We start from the raw sequence: 21,416 nt of genomic DNA on the forward strand, positions 1-21,416 counted from the left end.
GAAGCCACAGGATGGTCTGTTCTTCATGGAGACAGCTTCTTGTAGCCTGTCAGGATTCCATTTATGTCTTCTTCTCCTTGCATAACAGAGCTGATAAAGCCGCAATCTATAAATGCAGTTATGTCCACATTCTGTCTCTCTGCTAAAGTAAAATGTAGGGATCTATGTAAGCAAATTGGAGATTCTTCTTCATCTTCACGTTAATGGAAGCAAGACCCACACCACTTAAAAATTTGTGTGTATTTGTGTTATACAACCATTGAGTCTGAACACTGCATACTTAAACAGGATCATGAAGTCACGTCTCCAACTTTTATATGAAAACTTTCTCCAAAATGTCTTGGGTTATTTTTCAGATTCCCATTCAAATCTTTCATTATTATAAGAGGAAATAGGAAATAAATTCCCCTCATTTTACTAGGCCTTGTAGTTTAGAGTGGTAAAAACACCAAAGTCTACAAAATAAAGAAAAAATCAATAACTAAGCCAAGTGTTATAATCTTTCAGGTTCTAGGCTACTGATCCGCGAAATAGCCCATATTATAGCAATCGAAAGGCAAATTTAAAATTCATTAATTCATCACTTAAGAAAACCAGCAATGGAGTACTGATTTGTTTTACTAGACTATTCCTTCTTTTCAGTAGCTCCATTTAGTGATGAAGACTCTTTTTCTTCATGTTGTCAGGGAGTTTAAAAAAAATATTTTCAGCTCCTGAAATCAACAAGGGAGGCTATAACTTAGTTCTGCTGCATGTATTCAATTAGCGCACAAAAACTGATCTTTTGTACCAGTAAAAAGGACTTAAAAGGAAAACATTACAATTCCGAAAGGAGCACAGGAGTGTTTTTGGCAACAGGGTGACTCAACTGAAAGACAGCTTAGTAGCCAAAAATGGCACTTTTTGTCATTTGTTTTCCTTTGAAGAGCTACGTGGAACTACAGAGGGAGGAACTGAACACACAGATGAACAAAAGCTGCTGGGGGAACATCTCTGGCGGTGCTCAGGGCTGGAAGGTCACGGGCTTCTCCTTTCTTTCTCTGCAGTTAACAGCTAGCTCCACAGAAGTGGATAAGAGTCTTCCTAATGATAAAAACCTTTTTCTCTTCATATTTTGTCTGTCCCCTTATTTTCATACATTTTATCCTTTAAAAAAAAAACGCTCACCTGAGGACATTTTTTTTATTGATTTTAGAGAGAGAAGAAGGGGAAGAGAGGAAGAGAGAGAGAAGAGCAAGAGGGGGGTGGAGACAGAGAGAGAGAGAGAGAGAGAGAAACCTTGATGTGAAAAACATTGATTGGTTACCTCCCGTGTGCACTGCAACCCAGGATCAAACCCACAACCCAGGTATGTGCCCTCACTGGGAATGGAGCCAGCCGGCAACCCTTCGGTACAGGGAGCTATGTTCCAACCAATGAGCCATGTGGCCAGGGCCATTTTATCCTTTTTAAATGTCCTTTGTTTTTCTGATTTCTCTGCTGCCATCTAAACCAAACATTGAGTACTTTTGTGGAGTGGAAAAACTCAAGGTTTTTATCCATTCTAAAATAATACCTATTTTGCCATGACTTAATATGTGATTAACTCAGCACAGCTAGTAACTCAGCATTTGTGTTTAGTGGTGAATTGGTATTCTTCTAATCAGAAAATGTATCGCCTTCATAATAAAATCAGTTCCCTTCAGTTGACATCTACTGCCCTCAAAGATCCGGTTTGTAATGGCAGCTTCAAAAATAGTCAGTTGTTTTAGCAGCAAGATGAGCATATTTGCAAATAACAGAGAATTGCAGTTTGGGACAAGCAATCTATGGCCAGCCATAGGCCAGTCTGAAGAGACAAAGGGAAATTTAGCTTCTATCAGGTTTTAGGAGGAAACTGGGGCAAACAGCAAGGTTGTTTTGAACAAAATTTCATTGGAAAAGAACGAGAGTTCCAGGTTATGTTAACTTCTCATTGGCTGCAAACCGTGGTTAGTACATTGTTGCCAGGGCAGGGGGTGCTTCACTATCCTTTCTTTTCTTAAAAGCAAGAGATGAATTTATAAAAAACGTCCTCTGTTGTCAGAATACTTCTTTCTTTTCTCTGCTTGTTATAGAGGCTGCAACTAGTGGTGGGTGTGTGAAGTTCCGTCTTCAGGGCTTCCCCATTACATTTTAAATGAGGTTTCCTTTATTTATTTTTATATTCATAATTCTCCCATCTTTATGGGCTTTTCTACCTCACCAGGACCTCTGTGTCCCAGCCAACCCAGTCTACAAGCCCTTTCTCCAGCCTCCCTGGCCTTTCTGATGACTGTTCTGCAGATGTCATTTTTCTTCCCTGCAAATGGCCTCCTTTCACATTTGTTTACCGAGTCCCACCTGCTTTTTAGAAACCAAGCCAAATACTGATTTCCTTAGAACAACACAGAGCCCCAGAACATCTTCTTTCATCATTTTCTCTGGCGTTTCCAGCCAGAAATTAAAATTCTTTTATTGAAACAATTTAAATATTATTTAGGAGCCCTCCCCTCAACATTCCAAGTCTGATTTCCTTAAGTTCAGATTTTATTTGAGAAGCATTCAGACTTCAGGACTGGCTGTTGCGCAATTGAAACATATTGCATTTTTGTTCTCATTCCTTACAGAGGAGTCTGTGAAAAATATAAGAAATTGTGTATCTGCTGTTGACTTTGCATAGCCATTCACCTAAAAGATGAGAACTTGCTATGAATTGAGCTATATGGGGTCATTATAAATTCCAAATTTCTGGCATTTAGACTGAAACTGAACTTCCATTATTACCTCCGGTTCCTTTCTGTCAGTGCCTCTCATATTTTGTCCTTACATTCTTCCCAAATCTTATATAGAAAGGTGCTCAGAAAAGGCTAGCCGCATTTAATTGAAGTTACAGAATGCTTAGGTACATATCATCTTAAAAAAGAGAGTGAGACATTTGCACTCTCAGTATTTACTATGAAAAAAAACCCCTCAGTTTTTCTTCCTGGTGAGCCAAGTTTAAGGGCAACTAGAGAGCAAGGGATCTTCAGGGAGAAGACCCAGTGTTCTAGCATGTTATCTGATCAAAAACATTTTCTGCACACTTGAAAAATTATACACTAAACTTGCTTAACAAGTTTCTCTTCATAGGAGCACAGTGTCCTCAGTGATTTATTCAAATCAACACCCATCAGATAGCAGTCTCTAAGTATAGCATATTTTGATTGGCGAAATGAGAATAAGAAAAAGAGGAAGAAGGGACATGGGGTCATGGGCAGATTTAGTTGGTAATAACCTTCAGGATTGTACTCATCTTTACAACACCAGAAAATTCTTAGAGACAAGCTAGTCCCTGAGATTGTAAAAGTAAGTCAGATTTCCCAAATACCTTGGGATTTTGATACCCCAGGCTGAAAATAGTTGGTGCTCATGAATTTGTGTGTGCGGGGGTGCATTAACAGTGGTTTACTATTTCTAAAGGAAGTGTCTCATATCTCTCAGGTGTGCTGGAAGGAATAAAAGTTGAGAGCCGCCCATTTAGAAGGTCTTCCTAGGACAGAGGAGATGTCAGGTGTAGAAGGGTTGGCAACTCCACCGGGTTGTATAACTTCTTCATTGCATAGCAAGAGCCAGAACCCAGGTTTCTTGGTTGTCCATTCCAGTATTGTTTGCTCAACACCACGCTGTCCAACCGATAGCTCCACGCCATCCATTGGCCAGCTTTATTAAATTGGGGGATTTACAAGTCATGGTATTCAGGAAACTTGAGGACCTTATACCCCCTTTGTACTATACTACACTGGTCTTTCCCACATGAGAGAAAACAGTTGCCCATGAAAAATATCTATGTACACTACATACATTATGGACACTAAACTATTGATACACGAGAACAAAATACCTTGAATAAGACTCAGATAAGGGTTTGTTGTTTACTTTTTTCCTGGAACTGACTCTTGCAAGCTAGCTTAGGCCACTTGGCTTAGAAGGGGCTGCTGCCATATGGTGGCTGTCTTGATGATGAGGTAAATAATTTCTTAGTGCCGTATGCAATATCAAGGTCAGAAGGGCTAAAGCATAATATGGCAAAGCCAGAGTGAGTCACCAGGTGCCTGCTGTGGCTGCCGTCTCGGTGATCTTGTGAACAAGCGCTCCCTGCTTGAATGCTCTTTCTGGAGGCTTTGGAAATGGATTTTTCTTATAGGGCCATCATTATTTCTTTGTTCCCCACAGGTACTTTCTTTTCTTTAAAATGTAAACACTTTCTAGGTGCTGAATGAATCCATCTTTATTTCCTGCAAACGAGTTTGGTTAAACTATTTTTATTTCAGGGTTTACATAGAGCTGCTTTTCTCCCCACCCCTGCCCCCAGCAAAGGAAGAGTCCTGGATACTTGTTTCTAAGGAAGCATGGAGTAAAAAAAATTATAACATTGGGCTGAGAGGTGGGGTCTGTGCTGTGTGTGTGTTTGTGTTGTGCGAGCGTAAGGCGGGGAGAGCAGTTGAAGTAGAAGCAGCAGCCAGCACTAGCCTTCCTTTCCCAGGGATTTGCATGGCCTCCCATTGGTGACTAAGAGGAATATAATGTGAGCCCGTAAATGCAATTTTAATTCCACAGTCATCTTAAAAATCAATAAAAATAATCAGGTGAAATTCATTTCAATAATAGATTGTATTGAACCCAACACATCCAATATGCAGCCATGCCAACATGTGTCGATATAAAAATGATGAATGAGCTATTTTATAATAGTTTTTCAATGTCTGAGAAGTCCAGTGTAAGTTTATGGCCAAAACACATATCATTTTAGACTCTCCACATTGCCATGCATAGTGGCTGCTCAGTTCGACAGCTTAGTTACTGAATTAAAAAAAAAAAAGCTTCAGTGTTCAAGATAGTTCACAATTTGTCCTCTAGTTTTTTTTTAAATACTTGTACCCATATGGCCTCTGCTATCCATTTCTCACTTCCTGAACACAGCGCAGACTTACGTCTTCTTGAGTCTAGAGCATCCTTCACCTCCCTTTCCTCTACCTGTGTCTCGAAACAGCTTTGGAAGCAGCTCCATACGGGTTTTTATTGAGATTTAATTCCAACTCCATTGCTTACTAGTTAGGTAACTCTAAGAAAGTTATTTAGCCTCTTTGAACCCCATGTTACCACTTTCAAATGAGGACAGTAAGTGTTAGCCTGTGACTGTCAGAATAAGAGGGTGGTAGGGTTACCTGATGTAAAGATCAAAAGGAAAACATGTAGCACAGTTCCTGGTGTGCAATAGCTAAATTTTTCTCTTCTAATTGCTGTCCAGATTGTTTTTGTGAGTAGCACCCTCAACCCCATCTGCTTAAGCATCTTTTTCTAGATTCTGCTCTCTCTTCATCTGCACTATCTTGGTTCCACCTTGAATACCCGTGTCCAACCTCAGCACCCAGTTATCATCACCCCCTTTACTTCTTTTGAACTGCAAAAGTGCTGACAACAAAATATATAGCTTGACTACGTGGAAATGAGTGACTAGGGTGCCAAGTGGAGCTACACAGGTGCCCTTCCACTGGGACTGAGCTCCGACAAGCTACCACTGAAATATCTGCCCCCGCTCAGGGTGGCAATGCAGCCAATGCTGTCCCAGCTGTAACTGTTTCCTAGGCAACGAATACACACCACCACTAGTGGAAACAGAAGGAAAAAAAGGGCAAAACCTTCCTCATTTCCTCAGTTTTCAATACTCTGTGCATGTGCTAAATATATTGAGAATATATGGGTAATTGAGCATGTTTTATTATTTCATGTCACGTTGGTTATGGCCTCTGTAGTTATGTATCTCACAGAATTGCTAGTGAATTACTAGTGATGGTGTCATCTGAGTGAAATTAGACAGCTAGTGGAATAAGGTGTATGTTTTTTGAATAGCAGTCTGGCCCTTCTTACATTATATTTAATCCTGCATTTAATGGGTACTGAATTTTATAAATAGTGTTTTAAATTTTCTTTCCTAATTGCTTTTTGCTAACATATTGTATAAAAGTGCAATTGAATTCTGCACTTTTTATCCACCAACCTTTTAAAATCATTTAGTCATTCTAATGGTTTCTATGTGGATTCCTCAGGGTTTTCTACATATATGTAATCAATTCATCTGCAAATAATGAGGGTTTTAATTCCTTATTTCTTTAGAACTCCTTCCTTTCTTATAACTTATCTATTTTTTTCTTGCTTTAACACTGGCTAGCATTTCTAACACAATGGCAAATAATGTGGGGTTAGGGGAGAGCCTTGTCTCACTCCCCAAATCAGGGAAACCTTCAAACTTCCATTAAGTATAATACTTCCTCTAGTTTTGTATAAAAACTCTTCTACTCCAACTTTTCTAAGAGACTTTTTAATGAATCACAGATGGAGATAGATTGTGTCCTATTCCAAATTTACTGAGAGGGCTTTAAAAATCATAGATAGAAGTAAAAACTTTCTCAAATGCTTCTTTTGCATATACTGAAATAGTCATGTGATATTTCTCCTTAATTTTGTGAATATAGTGATTAAAATTGATTGATTTTTAGCTGAAAAAATCAATCTTTGATTCCTGGAGTGAACCCAACTGGTCATAATGTGTTACCTTTTTATGAGTCATTGGATTTTCTTTCCTGATATTTTATTTAGAACTTTTGTAATTACAATCACAACAGAGTTGCTGATTTTTAATTTCTTATAGTGCCTTGCACAGGTTTGAGGATAAAGGTTATTGTAGTCCCTTAAAATAAGTATATAGAGTCTTAGGTATCCTTATGTCTATCTACCTATTCATCTATTTATTCATTCTACAAATAGTTATTGAGGGGCAATATAGTATAGTGGTTGAAAGTATGGGTTCTAGAATGCCTGTGTTTGAATACATTATTTTAAAACTTGTGACAACATTATTCAACAAAGTACCACACACTTAGCAGCTCGAAGCAACATTTTATCTCACAGTTCCTGTATATCAAGAATTGGGAAATGGCTTAGCTGGGTCCTCTGTTTTAGGGTGTCTCACAAGGGTGCAAATAGAGTGTTGGCCAGGACTAGCATCTTACCTGAGAGGGTCAGCTGGGGAAGGATCTGCTTCTAAGTTCATGTGATTATTGGCAGATGCCTGCAGGTTGTTGGACTGAGGACCTCAACCCCTGCTGGCTGTGGGCTGAAGTCAGCCTGTACTCTCCATAGGGTGATTTCCTAAATCAAAGTAAAATGAGACAGTAGAGAGTCACTAGCAAGGCAAAAGTCACAGTGTGAGGTGGTATAGTCACCTTTGCCGTTGTTAGAAATAATGTATAGGTTCTATGCCCTCTCAAAGGCTGGGAATTAAACAAGATATACTGGGGTATGGAGATAGCTGGTGGCCTTTTTAGAGTCAGTTGGCTCGTCATAGCATTTTGGACAGATTACTTAACTTTTAAGTGCATTAGGGTCTTCATTTATTAAAGGAAAAAAATAATAGGGACCTTTGGAATATTAGATCACTTAATATAGGTAAGACATCTAGAATAGTGCCTGGCACATAATAAGTGCTGCATTAATGCTAGATTTTATTAATATTCTAAGTGCCAAGTACTATTTCAGGTGTGGGGGACTTAGCATTGAGTAACAGGGACAAATTTCCAACCCTCATGGAGTTTACAGTCTAGTGGAGAAAGGCAGAAAATAAACATATAATGGAATAACTATTGGTGGTGGCAGGGTATTTCTATTTCATTTTATTCTCTTTAATAGATTTTTTTACAGTCATTTTAAATTCACAGCAAAATCGAAAAGAAAGTTCATAGAATTGCCATATGCCCCTGGCTCCTACACAGCGGCAGGCTCTTCCATTACCAACATCACCATATGAGTAGCTTGTCAGGTATTACTATTTTACATCCAGCGATCAGAGCGCTGGAGCAGGAGCTTGGAGAAGCTCAAGGGACGAGCCTTTTCTATATCCTGGGACTAGCAGGAGTGAAGTCTTTAAAATGAGCGGATATGTACTTCAAGAACCACATGGAAGCTTGCTTTGAAACAATACCTTGTAACCTAAATATTCATGATCGCCCTTCACAGGTGACAGTTTATTCCCAGGTAGCTGGGCCCATGTATGCAAAACACCACTCTGTGGAATTGTTGCAGGAAATGTATGAAACACTAAGATTTCGTGCTCAACAGGGACAGTAGAAATGTTAAACTGTAGTCCTGGAAGGCCAAGACTGAGCGCTGCCTGGGTGTTTAGCATAGTTTTGATTAGGTTAAATCTGACTGCAGCAAGTAACAAATGCTGCTGCACCAGAATTAGTAAAAGCAGTTGAAAGTCCCCTACTTTCCAAGCTGATCATAATTCAATTAATTAAACATTACAAAGTGATCCCAAAGATATATTTGCATTTTCTTGTAGCCTGTATTTACATCGATTTTTACCTAGTTCCAATTTGAATTGATATAATTATCTTTCTTTTATATACCTAGTGTCTCATAAATATATACATTTATGAAATATATTTATAAATATATTGTGTGCTACTAATAATCATCAGGGCCACACATTTTAGTGATTATCTAGTGTTTTACCATATTGTACATCAGAAGTACTTCTCCTTGGGAAGTTTGCTTATCTATTTTTGTTTGCTTATTTGTTTATTATTAAAAAACTGGATGCTGGTAACACTTCTCAGCTGATGCCTTGTTCTCCTTTAAATTATTTCTAGAGTAAATTGTTAATAGTAGGTTACTAGGTCCAAGGATCTGGACATTTTTATACAGTCCATTTATTTCGAGTAGCATTGCCTAGGGTCCAGTTTCTGGCAGCAACACAAAACATCACCTTGTGCATAGATTTTTATTATTTCTAAATATGTTCTTTATTTCTATGTACTTAATTCTGTAGCCTATTTGCAATTTTTAAGGCCAGTATTTATTTCTTAGAATGTAAATGAAAATCTTACACCACTCTTTGTGCTAATTGTATGAGTAACTGGGTATTTTATTCTGCACAGTAATTCAGAGTAATCTGAAGCCTGAATATTTGCCTAGGCACCCAGTTTTATTACTTGAAAACAGCGTGACCTTGGCAGGATATCCACCTGTTCAATTTTTCAGTTTCTTCTTCTGTGAAATAGGGATAATAAGAATACCTACATTACAGGCTTTGTCTCGGTTGATCTATGTGAAGTGTTGTGTGCATGACGGAGGCTCCATAAATGTCAGGTATTATTAGTATTTCCTGTGTTGCTAGGTTATCAGTCAAATCAGACTTTGTTGAACTAAAGTGGAAGAGATAGGAGTTTGCCTGAAACTTCAGCAGCAGCTCTGGTCAGCCTGGCATCTGTTAGGTCTGCAGAGAAGACCGTGCAGTGGAATGGAAGTCACAGACCAGGCACCCAGGGGCCAAATCTGCCTCATGGCTCTGTGAGTTGATCCCACAGAGCGTTGATTTTTTTTAATTAGTTGCCAACATTTAAAAATTTGAAATTTCACCTAAAATCCTGATTTGTAACTTGTAAAAATAATTGGAAAATAAAACAAAAGCAGGATACGTTGCTTTGTGGCCACCATCCGCTGGAACAGAGTAGCCTCCACTTGCATTAAAAGAGGTGCTGAAAAGGACCACGTGTTTCCCAAGTGCCACATTTTCTCCATTCCCTGTTGCTTGCAACTCGATAGCTGCATCCATTTCCATTACCTTCCTGGCTTTGAGAGCATTGAAATTGGTCTCCACCAGCACAGAGACTGAGATCTTGGCCTCTGCAGGTCGAAAGAACTGCTTATAATCCTTGCTCTGGACTAGACACTAATTAAAATCAAATGACCTGATTGATCATTTGCATTCCTGGGTGCAGCAGAGCATCCAGCAGCAGAGTACGCTTCTCCCCAGGCTCCGGGATGTCTTGTTATGAGAGATGCTCTGTTTGTTTTAGCCTTGGCCTTCAGATGACAGACGCACTCTCCTCTGCTCTGTAGGAAGCGTGAATTGGGAGAATTACAAGGAATAGTAGAACCTCTAAAATGCTGCTGAAAAAAGCCTGTGAGCTCTTTCTCAAAAGACTGAAAATGGTTACTTTGCAACAGTGGGGGAGTCCATACCAAAGGCACTAAGCTTCTATTTTTATGCCTTGGAGAGTTTGTGAAGCATTACTCAGTGTTCTCCAGTCTTAAAGTGCATGATTCACACACAGTGCAGATTGGAAATGGCAGAGATTGATCCTGGGGAGGAAAAGCGCAGTTTTTACCGTGACACTGGTCAGCCGTCGAGTAGTACAAGAGGTTGTTACACCAAAGCTAATTGGCTCTTTCAGGTTTGAGAGCTTGTCTTCAGGTCCCCACTGAGCACTGCGTTTCTTCTTGTTCACATGTTGCAATTAATACAGGAGGAGACTATTGCCTATTCACAGGAAGCCTCCAACCTTGATTCACATTTCCTCGGGTCTAATGAAAACAGTGTGTCATTGTTCCTCATTCTGTTGGAGGCAGAGAAAGCACAGTGATGAAGAGCTTGGGACGTGCAGTCCAGTAGGTTGCAGTGTGAGTGCTGGCGCAGCTGTGTGCCGATCTGCATGACTCAGGGTAATTTATTAATTCTCTTTGACTCAGTTTTCTCATACATACAGTGAGGTGGCATTAGTAACTCCCTCATGGGAGGATATGTGAAATGATTCATGCCATTCATGTTAAACATTTATGATATTTATTAAGACATAAGTGAGCGCTTAGTAAATAGTGTTAACTATGGTTTCCTGTCTGTATTCATTCAACATGGTGAGTACATGCTGTATATTGGGAAATGTTAAGTCACACGGTTTTTGCTCTCATGAACGTGAGAGTCTGGAAGAGTTTGTACTGGCCTAAATGTGTTTTTTTATTGTTGTTTTTAAATTTGTATTTAATTTAATTTATTCAAATTAAATGTATTGGGTGACACTAGCTAATAAAATTATGTAGGTTTCAAGTGTACAATTCTGTGATGCATCGTCTGTCTATTGCATTGTGTATCCACAACACTTTTTTGTTTGATAGCACAGCTGTTGAGAGTTTAACTGTCTGGTTGTGAATCTCCACTCCACCTCTTATTGTATCTATGACATAAGGCACCTTATTAAACTTCCGGTTGCTCAATTTTCTTATATGTTAAATGGATAAAACAGACGTGCCTTTGAGTGCTTGGCCCAAAGTAATAACAACAACAGTGATAATAATAACAAAGAGGAGGGTAGCTAATATGTATTGCATGAGTTCTATTTATTATATGATTACATTTATTACATGTACTTAACATTGATTGGTGTACTGACTTTTCTAGGTGTTAATTTATTTAAGCCTCACAGTCATCCATAAAGTAGTTCCACTATTAGTCCCATTTTACAGAGGAGGAAACTAAGGCAAACAAGATATACACTCAGGAGATGTCAGTGTGTGGCTGGTATCATTAATAAAATGAACACCTTTCTCATTCATTACCATTAGATTTGCGTCATTGTTCAACATTCTTTATTCCATTGTGTCTATATACTTGATCAAGTATGTTCTGTTGATGGACATGTTGGTTGTTATTATGACATGCACATGAAACTTGTTCATCACATTTTACATGGAAGGCAGCCTGCCTACTGTGTTAGCTCTGAAATAAATTTCATATTCTTCTGTTCACTTGACAGATTTAGCTGAAGCACTGAGAGAGTGAGGCTGTTCAGGCTAACCCTTAAGATCAGGATTGAGATTTTGGACAATGTACAGAGGTTGGTAGAGGCCTAAGAGACTAGATGAAGAGACTGTTATCAACCTATGAATTTTGATTCATCAGTACATTATACTGCACCTGTGAAGAAAAGCAAGAGTGACAGGGTATGGGGCTAAAATAAGTAGGTTGAGGGACCTTGTACTGAGACCAAGACTGACACCCTCATTATTGTTGTTTTAAATCACGAAGAAAGTGTTGTTTCCACTGCCTGGGCCATTCCTTCCACACTGTCAAGCCTATGATCAGACACCACCCTCTCTGTCCAGGCTATTTATCATTTCACTCCCTCTCTCCATTTACAAACATTCCAAATCCCCCTAGTCCGCTATGTTTTTCTTCATAACACTTGCTGCTGTCTCAGCCTACACATTCTACTTACTTTCAATTCCCCCACCAATGGTATGGAGTCAGTTCGTACTAGTTTGGTGAGAGCATATGGCTAAATATTCAGGAATTTTGCAAGCAGGTCTGTAAATTAGCCATAATGGGAATAGTTACACCTTGGAAATTGACAAATGCTACAAACTGGGGACTTTTTAATTCAGAGTTGGTTACCAGCATACCACTGCCCACATTAAATATGAACTTCATAAGAGAACAAATTTGGTTTCATTCATTACTGTATCCTCAGTAACTAGAAAGGCATGCCTTACACAAAGTATATAAAAAGTGTTTTCTGGAAGAAATATAGAACAAACATGTGAGTTGAGTGAGTGAGTGAACGAGCAAACAAATGGAAGTCGTTCAGTGCTTCTCACGTGGACGTTAAGACCGGTCGTCACAGTTGCTTTTCTTGGTGCAGTGACTGAGTGATTCACAAGCTGGCATAGAGAGCTAAGCTGTGAAATGCGTTTTACTAGATTCCAGTGTAGAACTGAGTCACAGACTTTGCAGGAGACCAAACTAAGTTGTGAGTTTCTTTTTTCTTGACGACAGTCTTTGGGCATGAGCCGATGAAAATTTTTCTGCTTAAATTTAGTAAATCAGGCTTCTTATTTCTCAGTCACTAAAATGGAAAATAACTGAAATCATGTAAACAGAAACCTGAAAAAGAACCTTGCTTGTGCCATAGGGAAGTTGAAATGATTTGACTTCAGAGCTCACTTTTATTTTCCCAGCTCAGATTTATAAGTCACCCTAAATAAGAATGATACCTATTTTTTTAGCTTGATTGCTTATAATTGCATTACATGTTATTTTTATTATACAATATTGCTGACCGGAGAGGACTGTATTATCTTGTGGCAAGAACTCTGGGATTGCTTTAAAGTACCTTCTTTTCGGGAAGAAAACTAGACATTAATAAACGAAGCATATGGTCAGAGTTGAAAATTGACTGAGATACAATCAAGAATATCCTAGTGTTGTTGTTTTGTTCTTTTTAAATTTTTCACATTGTTTCTGTAATTTTTTGATGTCAGAATGGGTAATCAGATTGGAAATATTGTTGTTTTTTTGATGTGACCTCAACAAATATGGGAGTACGTCTGGAAAGACTTGAGTTTAAAAAAATATTCCAAGTTTAAAAAATTATGAAAAAACATGGGAAAAGTATTGATTGAAATAGTTGAGTTTCTTAGAATGGAGGCAATTCTTAAAATTCAGGTGAGAAGATGTGAGGGATGAAAATGAAATATCTTTTTTTTCAAAGCAGATGTATGAAATCTGCTAGGTAATGTGGAACTGTAGTTGAATACATAAATCCAATGGTTAGACACTATCTGTGATGAAAGGCTGCCTTCAGCCTGCCAAAGTCACGGAGGATAATACTGCCATTTGATGTTAAGTTGTCTGGGGCTGTTAGCAGAGTAAAAATAACTTCTACTTTACTCACACTTGAAATATTATCTTCTCTCTGCTAAGGACTTTATATATCTCATTCCAATCTTCAACAATACTGTGAGGTACTATTTGTATCAGTTAAGATGCTTTTGGTAGCAAGTGTCCATTTAAAGGGGTTGGAAGAGCAAGGAAATGAATTATATCAGAAATGTAAAAGTTCAGTGGAAACCGAGTAATAAGAAAAGTACTGTGAACAATAACATGACAATAAATCAGGTAACCTAGAAGAAATGGATAAATTCTTAGAAATAACCTATCACAGCAAAATATAAAGACACACAAAGTCTGGATACACAGGGTGATTGGATCAATAATCAAAAACCCGCCAACACAGAAAGCTCCAGGACCATATCGCTCCACTGGTAAATTCTACCAAACATTTAAAAAAGAATTAATGCCAATCCTGCTCAAACTCCTCCAAAAAATTAAAGAAGGTGGAACATTTCAATCTCATCTTATAAGGCCAGCATTACCCTGAAACCAAAGCCAGACAAAGACACACAACATAATAAAATTATAGGCCAATATGCCTTGATGAGCATAGATGCAAAAATCTTGACAGTACAAATTCAGCAGTACATTAAAAAGATCAAACACATGATCAAGTGAAATTTGTCCTGGGATGTAAAGATGGTCCAATACATGTAAATCAATAAATGTCATACACTGTATTAACAAAATGAAGGATAAAAGTCATATGATCATCTCAATAGATGCAGAAAAGATTTGACAAAATTTAACATCTTTTCATGATAAACATTTTTGAGATGGTGGGTATAAAGGGAACATACCTCAATATAATAAAGCCATATATAACAAGGTGGCAGCTAACATCATACTTAACAGTGAAAAGCTAAAAGCTTTTTGTTGAATGTCGGGAGATAGACAAGGGTGCTCACAACTTAGCCCTTTTATTCCACATAGTACTAGAAATCCTGGCCAGAAAAATCAAGCAGGATAAAGAACTAAAGGCAAAGAAATAAAAGTTTGAAAAGAGAAAGTAAAATGGTCTCTGTTTGCAGATGACATGATATGTATAGAAAACCCTGAAGACTTCATCAAAACACTAATGTGTACATTAATACTAATTAGTTAGTACTAATCAACAAATTCAGTTAAACTGCAGGATGCAAAATCAGTATACAAAAGGCAGTTGTGTTTTTGTACACTAACAATGAATTACCAGCCAGAGAAATTAAGAAGACAATGTCATTTTCAGTAGACTACAAAAGAAAAAAATAATTAGAAGTAAATTTAACGGAGGTAAAAGATCTGTGTACTGAAAACCAACACATTGAAGAAGATACAAATAAATGGAAATATATTCTGTGTTAATGGATTAGAAGAATTAGTATTGTTAAAATGTTGCCTTGGCTGGTGTGACCCAGTGGACTGAGTGCCAGCCTGTGAACCAAAGGGTCATCCATTCAATTCCCAGTCCGAGCACATGCCTGGGTTACACAGGCCAGGTCACCATTAGGGGGTGTTAGAGAGGCAACCATACATTGATGTTTCTCTCCCTCTCTTTCTCCCTTCCCCTCTGTCTAAAAATAAATAAAATCTTTTTTAAAATGTTAATATTACCCAAGGTGATTTACAGATTCAGTGTAATCCCTATTAAAGTTCTAATAGCATCCTCCACATAAATTGAAAAAACAATTCTAAAATATGTATGAAACCACCGAAGACCCCAAAGCCAAAGCAATCTTGAAGAAAAATGTTGGAGGCATCACACTTTCTGATTCCAAAACTATATCATAAAGCCTTATAATAAAAACAATGTGGTATTGACATAAAAATAGACACATAGACCAGTGGCAGAGAATAGAGAGCCCAGAAATAAATCCATATATGTAGGGCCAATTAATTTATGACAAGAGAGCTGTTCCACTTCTGGTTATCTACCCCTGAAAAAGGTCATCGTTATCTCAGATATCTGTAGTTCCATGTTCATTTCAGCATTGTTTACAATAGCCAAGGTATGGAAACAACCTAAATGTCTCTTGACAGATAAATGGATATAGAAAGTGCGACACACACACACACACACACTCTGGAGCAATATTCAGCCACAGAAAGAATAAAGTCCTGCTATTTGTGACGACATGGATGAGCCTGAAGGGCATTATGCTAAGGGCAGAATGGGAAAATTAAGAAGAGGTTGGTAAAGGGTACAGATTTTCAGTTATAAGGTGAATAAGGCCTGAGGATCCAATATATAGCATACTAGCTATAGTATTCCACACTATAAATGTGTTTTAAAAAGTAGAATTTAAGTGTTCTCATTATCCACACAAAAAGTAAATACGTGAGACGATAGATGTGGTAATCAACTCATTGGCGGGAATATTTTCATAATGTTCATGCATAATAATCATTCGGTTGTACCCTTTAAATATATTAGTTTGTCAGTAGTACCTCAGTAAGGTAGAAAAACAATTCCAGTAGCCATTTGGGGAGATCAAGTCTTGGGCCCTATTTTTCTGTGCTGTTTTCAACCATGACCTTTACCTTGTGTCATGGTGGCCTTCCCATTCAACCAAAGTTGGCTGCCAGGTGGTCTGCAGCCCCTCTTCATTGTTCTTAGCTGATGGCTAAGAGGGAGAATTTAAGCATAGGTATTAATCCTTCTCTTCAGTGTGTTTAGGTAAATTTGGGTCACACCTGGACCAAAAACCTCCCAGGAAATATGTTTCTAGAGCAATTCACTAGCAAAGCAGATATGGTTACAGTGATTCGCTCACCAATAAAGATGTACCCTGGGACCTAATGACTTAGGTCCACATCCTCTATGTCCCATGGCTATGAGGTCTTGTTATAAAGAACATAATGGGTGCTAATTAAACAATAGACAACTACATTCCACTTCAGTACTGTTATTCTGCATTTATAGATGTAGAAACCATAAAGGCAAGAGGTTCATCAACTTTAAGGTAGAAAATGGCAGAAACAGAATGAGGAGGAGAAGAGAGAATAAAAAGGAAGAGGAAAGGGGGAAAAGAAGGTGACAAACTCTTCTATCACACTGAACTATGTGTCAGGCACTGTTGTAAGCACTTTATACAGCATTAAAAATTAACATATTTGATTCTCACGACACACCTACAGGGATGGTGCTGTTATTATCCCCACTTTACAGTTGAGAACACAGAGGCCACAGGTTAAGTACCTTAACCAAGAGCAAAACCCTAGGGATTTGAATGCGGAAAATCTGGCAGCTCTGGAATCCACATTTGAACCACTCCACTGTACCACTACCGGCCTGCCAGGGCATTTGTTTGTCTTTGTGGGCTAATCTTTTGCTTTTTGGGCCCACTGATTCTGCAGCTTGCCTAGACTTTACATGGCCTCTCCACCCATTAGGTGCTGATGAATTTGACTTTGATTCTCCGCTCTGTTTCATTGAATGAAAAGTGCAATCCTATGAGTTGTCTTGAATTCCTTTGCTTTCTGGGAGGTTACTTGTACTTCCTGATGTTTCTTCTACTCTCATTCTGTTCTTCATCGTATGTTGATTAAGGAAAGAGCAGTAAAGGTTAAAAAAGCTATCACTTGTAAATGTACATTAACAAAAAGAAAAAGACATCACTTAGACAGTTCTTTTTGATCAAGACATCCATGGAACCATTAAATGCATTCTCTTTGAAGATGAATTTTATTTTCATTTTTGTTCCTCTTTAAAGCATAGAGAAGAGAATGAGAAAACTACTTTGGATGTGGAGTGAAGACTGTTGCTGAAGCCACCTCATAGGCCAATCGGAATTTAAAACGAGGTCTCAGATTATTCTAACATTCCAAATATACCTTAGTGAGTGAAGTTATGTGTGCTGATGAAAAGAAATAAACTTGATTTTTAAGTTTATTTAGTGACACACTGAAAGAAGTCGTTAGAAGAGCACATGCCAGAGGCTGAGGGATGCAGGTGTTGTGTGTGGTGTGGTAGACATTTGAGAGGCCTCTTCTTCGGTCCTGGCTCCATCTCTGTGAACTCTCTGCATTGCAGTTTGCTGTTTGTAAAATGTTTTTGTAAGGCTACATTCTGAATTTGGGTATTATTCCAAGTTGTTCCACCTCCCCAATCTTTACTGATATAACCTCCCTCACTCTCACCCAACTGTGCTCTGGTGTTGTTAACCCCGCCAGCTTCACTGCGTCTTCTCCTTTCAGCCTCTTATGGGTCCTTTCTTGACATCACTTTTCGTCCTAACAACTGCCCTTCTCAGCAGCACTGCCTTTGCTGTTTCTACTTCCCCACTTAGACTCACGTGGAGGGCAGTAGTTGTCACTCCTCCTTCTCTGGAATCCACCACAGCTCTTAAAATAATGCCAGTTACATATGACTCACCTGTTGAATGACACTGAGGATGATAAAATAGTCAATGAAGACATTTACTACTATTCCCACAAGTTCTGTGTGATTTACTTACTTTTCTGAAAACAAAAAACAAAATAAACAAGTGAACCAAAAGAGCATAATTCTCTTTAAAAATAAGTGTCATGTGTAGCAGGTTGTCCCTATTGTTGATGCTGGAAAAGCTTTTTATGGAATTGTTCCAATGGATGTTTTCATTAGTACATATTAAAGTTATTAACGAGAACACAGGAGTGAATGCCTTGCTTAGGGTAAGTAAATATAGTAGGAAACACAGAAGGAAAATATTCAGGTCTGTGTGTTGGAGATAAAAGCCTGGCTAGTCAGTTGAGGAGAATAGTGCTGAAATGTTCCTGCTCACAGATGTTCTTGCTGTCATTACTTCTCTCATTCATTCCTTTTCCAAGACCTATAAGGAAAGAAAATAGTACTGTTGCTTTACAAATAGATTCGCTCTAGGGAGTCAACCCCCCTTCAAACTAATGATACTAGCTATTATTTTTCGAAGATATACTAGTTACTTAAAATAGACATTTTGCTTAAAATGAAGGACTGAGCCTTACAAATGGCTTTGACCAGGTGATGCAATGCATTATGTATTATCAGGAGAAAAAGCAATGGTGCTCAAACAGAGAGTGAACGCACCAGATTTCAACAGCCTATCTGAAGATGACTGGAGCAGTAAAACATCCACACAGTGTATTTCTTCCTGTTTCATATTTTCAATCCTTGTAACAATAAAGACGAGGAGAAAGTAGACAACACAGTCACTGTCAAATGGTTGACAGTGCATTTAGTAAGGACAAGATATTGTGTAACTAGCTTATTTTTGAGGAGAGGAGAGATGTGAATAAGCTCATTATCTTAAATCTTGGTCATCCTCAGAATTGAGCCTCTTAATAGACCCATATATTGGCCTTGGATTCTTCAGTCTATGAAGTTAATGGAATTGGCCCCAAACAAACCAATACTTAAAACAGTACCTCAATCTGTCACCATGATGGTTTCAGCCACTCAGACCTTGAGATGGTTACCTGATTGCTTAAACTTAGAATGACTCTTTCTTTCTTCAACCATGTTTCTTTTCTAGCTAGTATATTCTAAATTGTAAAAGGTACAGAGATTAAAAAGAAACCTTAAGGTCTTTTCCTTTTCTCTTTGTTTATCCCTCACATTTCCTCCTCCTATTCTATGAATAAGTGCCTTTAAAAAGGCTATATACAATAGAGTTTGCATTGAATTTTAACATATTCAGAAATCTTTGCTTTCAAGAGTGGGACAAGTCATGAGTTCATTTTCTCATTGGTTTAAATCAGAGCATAAATGAGTATTCTTGTGGTAACAGAAGTTAAATTTACTACTACAGTGAAGTATAGACACCATGTGTTCTTGAAAATTATATGGTACAGGTTGCATGCAAATTAGACCTACTTTTCCTAGAGAATGTGTCCTGTTGTCTCATTATTCAGGTGCTTCCATCCTTCAGATCCCATGGCGAACTGAGAACAACACAATATTGTTTACAATCATCTTCTAGGAAAAAGCCATTTACCACTGTTGAATATTGGAGACCCCTATTAGTATGAGTGTGGCTTTCTATAGCAGTCTTATATTCCTACAAAGCATTTGAAGAAAACACAGTAATAAACCTAGAAGAAAACTGTTCCAGTCTTTATGTCAGAGATTGAAGTGAGGTTAGTCAGTACCTGGGGAGAGCAGTGCTGTAATCATTCCTCTAGGCACTGTCCCTGCTGTCATTGCTCACCTCGTCCATCCTTTTCTAAGACCTATAGGAAAAGAAGAAAAAGGTGTGGTTTATCAAGACATTTGATTTTGGGAATCATCCACCCTTCAAACTAATGATAATGGCAGTTATTGTTTTGAGGATCTACTATTTACCTGTAAAATAGTACGTACTGGCTAAAATGATTTTTGCAATAGGCCTACAAGGGCATGTTTATGGTACAAGGTCTCATGCAGAGCTAATCAGTAACTGAGCAGGAGGTAGAAATGTCTGTGGAGATCAGCTTCGTGGGGGTGCGACCTGTGTTGTCACACAGAGCCCTGGGCGCGGAAGGGCTTAATGCTCTGCTGCAAGCATCCTAAATTTTATAATAATTCTTTGAACAGAAGGTCCTGCATTTTCATGTTGCACTGAGCCTTGCAAATCCCATAGCCTGTCATGTCCCCCTGAATGCAAAGCTCCTTCCACTCCACTCCACCTCCCAGAGATGAATGCTGTCTTGCAAAAACAATTTCAGCAGGAATAGTGACTACTTGTCCTCTATCCACTGATGACATGGCCTTGATGCAGTCTGCTTGTCCCACTCAGCTAAATTTGATATCTGAATTGGTTGCCAGATTGAACCTTGGACACAGCAAATATCTGAAAGGCCAACCTTCAAGTTTTTGTTTACTGAAGTGACAGAGAGCAGGAAACAAACTTTTGTAAGGTGTTTCACTACCCCCTTAGGGTTTTTCATTTCTTCTAGACATATTCGTTGTTTTTATTTTTATACAGAGGCATTTTTCTTCTCCCCCATCATGTTCTAATGTTTTATTCTGTTTTGGATTTACCTGAAATGCATTGCTTTTCTCAAAGGGCTACTATTGAGATATTTTATTATTAATAACAGACATTTACTTAGTGTTGAGCAAGTAGTTTGAAGCCATTTTTTAAATAAATCAAATTCTTCACAATCTAAATTAAGAATGTTGGCTTTGACATTGGCTGATTGACATAATGACTTTTTTCTCATTTCCTTCTTTATCTTGAAGCATTCAACACTTAATTTTCTAATTTAAGAGTTAAAGAAATAGTGTGGTGCATTTTGAGATTTACATTTAGATCAAAACCCTAAAATAAAATTTTGTTTCAAGCTGTATTTAAAACAGTAGCCATTAGTTAGTGTTTTAAATTGTGACAGTCTCCTTCACTGAAAATAACTACGCCCCTTTTTTTATTTTAAAATCGCCTCAGCTACTGTCACACACTGTCATACTTTAGGGAATATTAAAATCACCTAATCTAATCCCTTTGCTTCATAGGCGAAGGGATTAGTGTCCAGAAGCCATAGGGGGCTTGTTGGAGATTTCTTAGCCAAACATCGATCAATCAATCAACCACACAACTTCCCCTGAGTTTCAGCCCAGTAGCCTGTTCTTGCATCACAGAAATCTTTTTGATGCTTGAAACCACTACTGTTCCTTTTTAAAATTTTTTGCCCATGGCAAATATTTATAGAGTCTTAAACCTAAAGTTAAAATTTAGCTTACCAAGGCTCTGTGAGTATGAAAATCAGGAATGTAGAGGAAAATGTTAGCTTTTCAGTAAAAGGGCAACTGTGTTTTTGAAATGTTCAGTGTTGTGTCAAAAAATTTCCCCCTTATCAATTAAGTTCTCCAAGAAAGCAATAATCCCTTTGGACTTTTTGGTAATTTTATAACCCTGTGATATATTTTATAAAAGCAAATTGCCTAGCAAAA

General features: G+C 38.1%; 1 protein-coding gene and 1 long non-coding RNA gene across 4 annotated transcripts in view; one reads left to right on the forward strand and one right to left on the reverse strand.

Annotated features, from left to right (window-relative positions):
- PRKG1 (protein kinase cGMP-dependent 1) overlaps positions 1–21,416 on the forward strand; it is a 1,343,317-nt gene that overhangs the window by 497,551 nt on the left and 824,350 nt on the right. The window lies entirely within an intron of this gene.
- On the reverse strand, positions 18,061–19,873 carry LOC128627185 (uncharacterized). The gene is made up of 4 exons (XR_008391344.1): positions 19,830–19,873; positions 19,637–19,717; positions 19,362–19,429; positions 18,061–18,339 (listed from the first exon to the last, which is right to left on the reverse strand). It is a non-coding gene; the product is annotated as an uncharacterized LOC128627185 (long non-coding RNA).

The sequence above is a fragment of the Artibeus jamaicensis genome, unplaced genomic scaffold, assembly GCF_021234435.1.
Source record: "Artibeus jamaicensis isolate MK-2021 breed Jamaican fruit bat unplaced genomic scaffold, CSHL_Jam_final contig_332, whole genome shotgun sequence".
In the NCBI taxonomy this organism is placed as follows: domain Eukaryota; kingdom Metazoa; phylum Chordata; class Mammalia; order Chiroptera; family Phyllostomidae; genus Artibeus; species Artibeus jamaicensis.